This window comes from Oncorhynchus masou, chromosome 29, assembly GCF_036934945.1.
Source record: "Oncorhynchus masou masou isolate Uvic2021 chromosome 29, UVic_Omas_1.1, whole genome shotgun sequence".
Lineage (NCBI taxonomy): Eukaryota > Metazoa > Chordata > Actinopteri > Salmoniformes > Salmonidae > Oncorhynchus > Oncorhynchus masou.
This window is the reverse complement of record NC_088240.1, coordinates 59,969,278-59,977,698: the sequence shown is the minus strand read 5'-3', so window position 1 is coordinate 59,977,698 and position 8,421 is coordinate 59,969,278.

The following is an 8,421-nucleotide window of genomic DNA, read 5'->3' as shown; positions in this document are numbered from 1 at the left end:
GGGCGGCCTAGAGCGTTGGACTAGTAACCGGAAGGTTGCAAGTTCAAACCCCCGAGCTGACAAGGTACAAATCTGTCGTTCTGCCCCTGAACAGGCAGTTAACCCACTGTTCCTAGGCTGTCATTGAAAATAAGAATTTGTTCTTAACTGACTTGCCTGGTTAAATAAAGGTAAAACATTTTTAAAAGTTCAAATTTAAAAATCCTGTCACAGTGCTGTCTTTCACAACACCAGCAATCTCAGACAAAGTGTTCACTCTGGTCTTTCTGAAGTGCTGCTTGATCAAATCAAATGTATTTATATAGTCCTTCGTACATTAGCTGATATCTCAAAGTGCTGTACAGAAACCCAGCCTAAAACCCCAAACAGCAAGCAATGCAGGTGTAGAAGCACAGTGGCTAGGAAAAACTCCTTAGAAAGGCCAAAACCTAGGAAGAAACCTAGAGAGGAACCAGGCTATGAGGGGTGGCCAGTCCTCTTTTTTTTACCTTTATTTTTACTAGGCAAGTCAGTTAAGAACAAATTCTTATTTTCAATGACGTCCTAGGAACAGTGGGTTAACTGCCTGTTCAGGGGCAGAACGACAGATCTTCTGGCTGTGCCGGGTGGAGATTATAACAGAACATGGCCAAGATGTTCAAATGTTCATAAATGACCAGCATGGTCAAATAATAATAATCACAGTAGTTGTCGAAGGTGCTGAAAATCAGCACCTCAGGAGTAAATGTCAGTTGGCTTTTCATAGCCGATCATTTTGAGTATCTCTACCACTTCTGCTGTCTCTAGAGTTGAAAACGGCAGGTCTGGGACAGGTAGCACTTCCGGTAAACAGGTCAGGATTCCATAGCCGCAGGCAGAACAGTTGAAACTGGAGCAGCAGCACGGCCAGGTGGACTGGGGACAGCAAGGAGTCATCATGCCAGGTAGTCCTGAGGCATGGTCCTAGGCCTCAGGTCCTCCGAGAGAGAGAATGAAAGAGAGAAAGAGAGAATTAGAGAGGCCATACTTAAATTCACAAAGGACACCGGATAAGACAGGAGAAGTACTCCAGATATAACAAACTGACACTATCCCCCCGACACATAAACTACTGTAGCATAAATACTGGAGGCTGAGACAGGAGGGGTCAGGAGACACTGTGGCCCCATCCGATGATACCCCCGGACAGGGCCAAACAGGAAGAATATAACCCCACCCACTTTGCCAGAGCACAGACTCCACACCACTAGAGGGATATCTTCAACCACCAACTTACCATCCTGAAACAAGGCAGAGTATAGCCCACAAAGATCTCCGCCACGGCACACCCCAAGGGGGGGGCGCCAACCCAGACAGGAAGATCACATCAGTGACTCAACCCACTCAAGTGACACACCCCTCCTAGGGACGGCATGAAAGAGCACCAGTAAGCCAGTGACTCAGCCCGTATAATAGGGTTAGAGGCAAAGAATCCCAGTGGAAAGAGGGGAACCAGCCAGGCAGAGACAGCAAGGGCGGTTCGTTGCTCCAGAGCCTTTCCGTTAAACTTCACACTCCTGGGCCAGACTACACTCAATCATATGACCCACTGAAGAGATGAGTCTTCAGTAAAGACTTAAAGGTTGAGACCGAGTCTGTGTCTCTCATATGGGGAGGCAGACGATTCCATAAAAATAGAGCTCTATAGGAGAAAGCCCTGCCTCCAGCTGTTTGCTTAGAAATTCTAGGGACAATTAGGAGGCCTGCGTCTTGTGACCGTAGCTTACGTGTAGGTATGTACGGCAGGATCAAAACAGAGAGATAGGTAGAAGCAAGCCCATGTAATGCTTTGTTGGTTAGTAGTAGAACCTTGAAATCAGCCCTTGCCTTATCAGGAAGCCAGTGTAGGGAGGCTAGCACTGGAGTAATATAATCATTTCTTTTTGGTTCTTGTCAGGATTCTAGCAGCTGTATTTAGCACTAATTGAAGTTTATTTAGTGCTTTATCCAGGTAGCCGGAAAGTAGAGCATTGCAGTAGTCTAACCTAGAAGTAACAAAAGCATGGATACATTTTTCTGCATCGTTTTTGGACAGAAAGTTTCTGATTTTTGCAATGTTACGTAGATGGAAAAAAGCTGTCCTTGAAACAGTCTTGATATGTTCCTCAAAAGAGAGATCAGGGTCCAGAGTAACGCCGAGGTCCTTCACAGTTTTCTTTGAGACGGCTGTACAACCATTAAGATTAATTGTCAGATTCAACAGAAGATCTCTTTGTTTCTTGGGACCTAGAACAAGCATCTCTGTTTTGTCAAAGTTTAAAAGTAGAAAGTTTGCAGCCATCCACTTCCTTATGTCTGAAAAACAGGCTTCTAGCGAGGGCCATTTTGGGGCTTCACCATGTTTCATTGAAATGTATAGCTGTGTGTCATCCGCATAGCAGTGAAAGTTAACATTATGTTTTCAAATGACATCCCCAAGAGGTAAAATATATAGTGAAAACAATAGTGGCCCTAAAACGGAACCTTGAGGAACACCGAAATGTACAGTTGATTTATCAGAGGACAAACCATTCACAGAGATAAACTGATAACTTTCCAACAGATAAGATCTAAACCAGGTCAGAACTTGTCCGTGTAGACCAAATTGGGTTTCCAATCTCTCCAAAAGAATGTGGTGATCGTTGGAATCAAAAGCAGCACTAAGGTCTAGGAGCACGAGGACAGATGCAGAGCCTCGGTCTGATGCCATTAAAAGGTAATTTACCACCTTAACAAGTGCAGTCTTAGTGCTATGATGGGGTCTGAAACCAGACTGAAGCATTTCATATACATTGTATGTCTTCAGGAAGGCAGCGAGTTGCTGCGCAACAGCTTTTTCTAAAAGAATTGGCTTTTTCAAGAGAGGCTTTATTACTGCCACTTTTAGTGAGTTTGGTACACATCCGGTGGATAGAGAGCCGTTTATTAAGTTCAACATAGGAGGGCTAAGCACAGGAAGCAGCTCTTTCAGTAGTTTAGTTGGAAAAAGGTCCAGTATGCAGCTTGAAGGTTTAGAGGCCATGATTATTTTCATCATTGTGTCAAGAGATGTAGTACTAAAACACTTGACTGTCTCTCTTGATCCTAGGTCCTGGCAGAGTTGTGCAGACTCAGGACAACTGAGCTTGATGAGGCCGAAACACCAGTCAGTGGCAAATCTGATGTGGCCTGTGATCAGGAAATGAAGGTCCAGATTGTGGTGGAGCTTGTGCATGGTCCACCAGGCACGATACCAGAGCACAAACTTGTTCTTGTTTTGATCACTGCAGTTATCACAATTCAGGTCCACACAGGTTTTCCCAACTCCATAGTTGGTGAAGAAACAATGCATATAGTTGATGACTGCACTGCTTGGGCCAACTCTCTTTTTGATGACTGTATGACTGGTGGATTAGAGTCAGGCGTGTTCTACTGATTAATGTTGAATTCCAGATACAAACATTTTAGCATTATTATACAAGAGATGCGAAATGGCATTCTGAGATAACATCACTACACACAGTAATGTTATGCTATTGTAACTAGCCAGCCATCCAACGTCAGCTGGCTCGCTAACAACCAGCTTTAAATAGCAATACAAACCGATTGTCATAGCTAGCTAAAGTTCATCAATAAGTTCAATGTTAGCGAGCTAACATTATGCTATAACTAGAAATGCGAAATGGCATTCTGAGAAAACATCACTGACATTGCACACACTTCATACACAAAAATTAATGTTAGCTAGCAAGCCAGCCACCTAACCTCAGCTAACATTAGCTAGCTAACAGCAAGCTTTAACTTGGGCTTCTTTTTTTAGACATGTCATGTTAACGTTAGCTAGCTAGCTAAAAAATGTACGATATTCCCAATGCATAAAGTAACGTTACTAGCAATACAAACCGATTGTCATGGCAAGCTAAAGTTTACCAAATAATGTTAGGTTCATTGTTAGTTAGCAAGCCATCCATCGAACTCCAGCTGGCTAGCTAACAGTACGCTTTAGCTTGCAATGAAAACAACTTTCTGATAAAATTAGAAACTTTTAATATCTAAATCTGTAGCTAGATTCTTACCTGTATACATGGATGAAAGCTTCACGGCAGACTTCAACCCCTTTTATAAAACATCCTGTGTTGTTTCCGTTTAGTTTGCACAGCTTGTTTGGCCCGTTGTGCTCCACTGATTTCAAAATGTGTTATTTTCAGAGTGAGAGAGAGTCAGCATTGCATCGTCATCCATAAAGTAGTCCACCACAACTTTTCCCCACTGACCTTAGTCGATAGCACCTGATAAATTCATGGCAGCAATGTTATTGAGAGCAGTAGCAACATATTTGCAGTTCTCCATGGCTAGCATAATATCATTCGAAAAAACTGTAGAAAGGATTATCTACGCATTACAAGCAGATCATTTCATAGACACAAGATGCAACACCGTAGACCAATCCAAACTCATCTCTTGGCATGTCCAGCCCACTCATTATCTCAGCCAATCATGTCTAGCGGGAAGGTTGCCCACTTTTTCTGTGGCTAAACCAACTAGGCTCGTAACTTAACAATTTTATTCGTATTTACAGATGACATAGAAGTTTGAAATTAAGGCACATGAAAGTTCACATGTTCGAGAAGGCATTTCTGCATTTTGATCAAAAAAAATAAAAATAAAAAAAACGTTCAAAAGGCTCTCCTGTGAAGTCGTGACTTGCAACATACGTCTAGTTTCCTGAATCAGGTCACATATATCTAATATTTGAGATTCTTCAAAGTAGCCACCCTTTGCCTTGATGACAGCTTTGAACACTCTTGTCCTGGCATTCTCTCAACCAGCTTCATGAGGTAGTCACCTGAAATGCTTTTCCAGCAGTCTTGAAGGAGTTTCCACATATGCTGAGCACTTGTTGGCTGCTTTTCCTTCACTTTGCGGTCCAACTCATCCCAAACTATCTCAATTGGGTTGAGGTAGGGTGATTGGTAAAATAACCCTTACACAGCCTGGAGGTGTGTTTAGGGTCATTGTCCTGTTGAAAATCAAATGATAGTCCCACTAAGCACAAACCAGATGGGATGGCATATCGCTGCAGAATGATGTGGTAGCCATGCAGGTTAAGTGTGCCTTGAATTCTGAATAAACCACTGACAGAGTCACCATCAAAGCACCCCCACACATCACACCTTCTCCTCCATGCTTCACTGTAGGAACCACACATGTGGAGATCATCCGTTCACCTACTCTGCGTCTCATAAAGACCTGGAACCATGAATCTCAAATTTGGACTCATCATACCAAAGTACAGATTTCCACTGGTCTACTGTCTATTGCTCATGTTTCTTGGACCAATCAAGTCTCTTCTTATTATTGGTGTCCTTAAGTAGTGGCTTCTTTGCAGCAATTTGACCATGAAGGCCTGATTCATGCAGTCTCCTCTGAAAAGTTGATGTTGAGATGTGTCTGTTATTTGAACTCCGTGAAGCTTTTATTTGGGTTGCAATTTCTGAGGCTGGTAACTAATGAACCCTTTTCCTGTGGCGGTCCTCATGAGAGCCAGTTTCATCAAAGTATTTGATGGCTTTTGCGACTGCACTTGAAGCAACTTTCAAAGTTCTTGAAATGTTCTGCATTGACTGACCTTCATGTCTTTAAGTAACGATGGACTGTTATTTCTCTTTGCTTATTGGAGCTGTTCTTGACATAATATGGATTTGGTCTTTTACCAAATAGGGTTATCATCTGTATTCAAACCCTACCTTGTCACAACACAACTGATTGGCTCCAACGCATTAAGAAGGAAAATATTCCACAAATTAACTTTTAACAAGGCACACCTGTTAATTGAAATGCATTCCAGGTGATTACCTCATGAAGCTGGTTGAGATAATGCCAAGAGTATGCAAAGCTGTCATCAAGGCAAATGGTCGCTACTTTGAAGAATCTGAAATATAAAATATATTTTGATTTGTTTAACACTTTTCTGTTTACTACATGATTCCATGTGTGTTATTTCATAGTTTTGATGTCTTCACTATTATTCTACAATGTAGAAAATAGTTGTAAAAAATTAAGAAAAACCCTTGAATGAGTAAGTGTGTCCAAACTGTTGACTGATATTTTACATAGCTGTGGGAAGTATGGGTGCTGAGGGTGCCCCCTTAAAAAATCAGAATAAAACAATTTAAAGATGAAAAAATATATTTAAAAAATCTCAGCACCCTCTCCCCCAAACTACTTCCCACGGCTACTCACACGCACACGCACACACACACACACCATGACTGCTGCTACTGGAATACTATTTGTTATTACTGCACATTTATTTATTTATTATTGGTATTGCCTATCTATTGCACAATTTCCCAGTCTTGTAAATATCCAACTTCAATTCGTTTGAGTGCCTTCTGTATTATATTTTTGCTAAAATACTATTCTATTTTTTACTTAATTGAGTTTGTATTTTTACTGCCCTTTGCGTTCACTTACTTATTTTGTCTATTGATGTTGCATTGTCGAGAGGTGAACTGTGAACTGTGAACTAGTCCATGTAGGCTTACAATATATCATGTGTATATGATGAAAAAACTAACTTGACTTGAATTTATTGTAGACATTTTTTAAATTAGCCAAAATAGAAATAAAGAGAAATAAAGCTTACCTCATTCCACCATGGATATCCTGCCAGGTGCGACAATTGAGTCTGGATCTTCTTTACTTTATTCCTCCCTCTGTAGCTCCTATCGACTACAGCCAGCCACGCTGTTTACAGCATAATCGAAACATCCAGCGCAGGTAATGGCAAATTATTATTAGATAGACACCGCTGCTATCTATCGCCAGCGTTCTCCAAACATGGTTTCCGTGGTAACACTGTCCTGCGATAGAAGCTGGACGGTCTTCGAGCTAAGGGCTTTGAGGAACCAGACTGTCTGCTCTATCGGTTAATAGATGTAGACTGTTATCTGGCCTTGACTGTGCCGACCTCTTGATTAAGAGAGAAAGAGAGGAGGGAGGGAACAGTGCATGAGGGAGAAAAGGGACTCAGGTCTATTATAAGCAGTCTATAACAGCTCCTCCCTAGCTACCATACATACACCTGTATGACTAACTAAACATTGACTGTGGTGGTACGAGGTCACTCTTTCATTCTGTAGGCTAACCGCAGTGGAAAATCCCGCAACAGAATAATGCCCACTCATACTGACAAATGTGGTCAAAATATGTATTTATTTATCCTACTTGTGTATCATATTTGTCAGTATGATTGGTGGTGAGGCATTTCTTAACAAAAAAGGGCAACACAAAAATGCACTATCATTATTATGGAAGGTGAATGGTTTTCTTACCGGATCTGGTTGCAAAATAGAGGACAAGTACCCAATCGGGTTGCCAATAAAGGAAAAAGTGGTCAATTTAAAAAGGTCATTGTAGATAATGTATAGTAAGCACACAGATGAGAGCAACTGGTTTCAACCCAGGTTTGGTCCTAAACTGAAGAAGAGCATCATGAAAAAAACATTGACTATTTAAATTAAAATGTTTCTCCCTATAAAGTAAGCTAAAAGTCCACCTTTTGGAGTGAAATAATTGCCGTGGCCAAACGTTTTGAGAATGACACAAATATTAATTTTCACAAAGTTTGTTGCTTCAGTGTCTTTAGATATTTTTGTCAGATGTTACGAAGGAATACTGAAGTATAATTACAAGCATTTCATAAGTGTCAAAGGCTTTTATTGACAATTACATGAAGTTGATGCAAAGAGTCAATATTTGCAGTGTTGACACTTCTTTTTCAAGACCTCTGCAATCCGCCCTAGCATGCTGTCAATTAACTTCAAGGCCACATCCTGACTGATGGCAGCCCATTCTTGCATAATCAATGCTTGGAGTTTGTCAGAATTTGTGGGGTTTTGTTTGTCCACCCTCTTGAGGATTGACCACAAGTTCTCAATGGGATTAAGGTCTGGGGAGTTTCCTGGCATGGACCCAAAATATCAATGTTTTGTTCCCCGAGCCACTTAGTGATCACATTTGCCTTATGGCAAGGTACTCCATCATGCTGGAAAAGGCATTGTTTGTCACCAAACTGTTCCTGGATGGTTGGGAGAAGTTGCTCTCGGAGGATGTGTTGGTACCATTCTTTATTCATGGCTGTGTTCTTAGGCAAAATTGTGAGTGAGCCCACTCCCTTGGCTGAGAAGCAACCCCAGACATGAATGGTCTCAGGATGCTTTACTGTTGGCATGACACAGGACTGATGGTAGCGCTCACCTTGTCTTCTCCGGACAAGATTTTTTTCCAGATGCCCCAAACAATCGGAAAAGGGATTCATCAGAGAAAATGACTTTACCCCGGTCCTCAGCAGTCCAATCACTGTACCTTTTGCAGAATATCAGTCCTTCCCTGATGTTTTTCCTGGAGAGAAGTGGCTTCTTTGCTGCCCTTCTTGACACC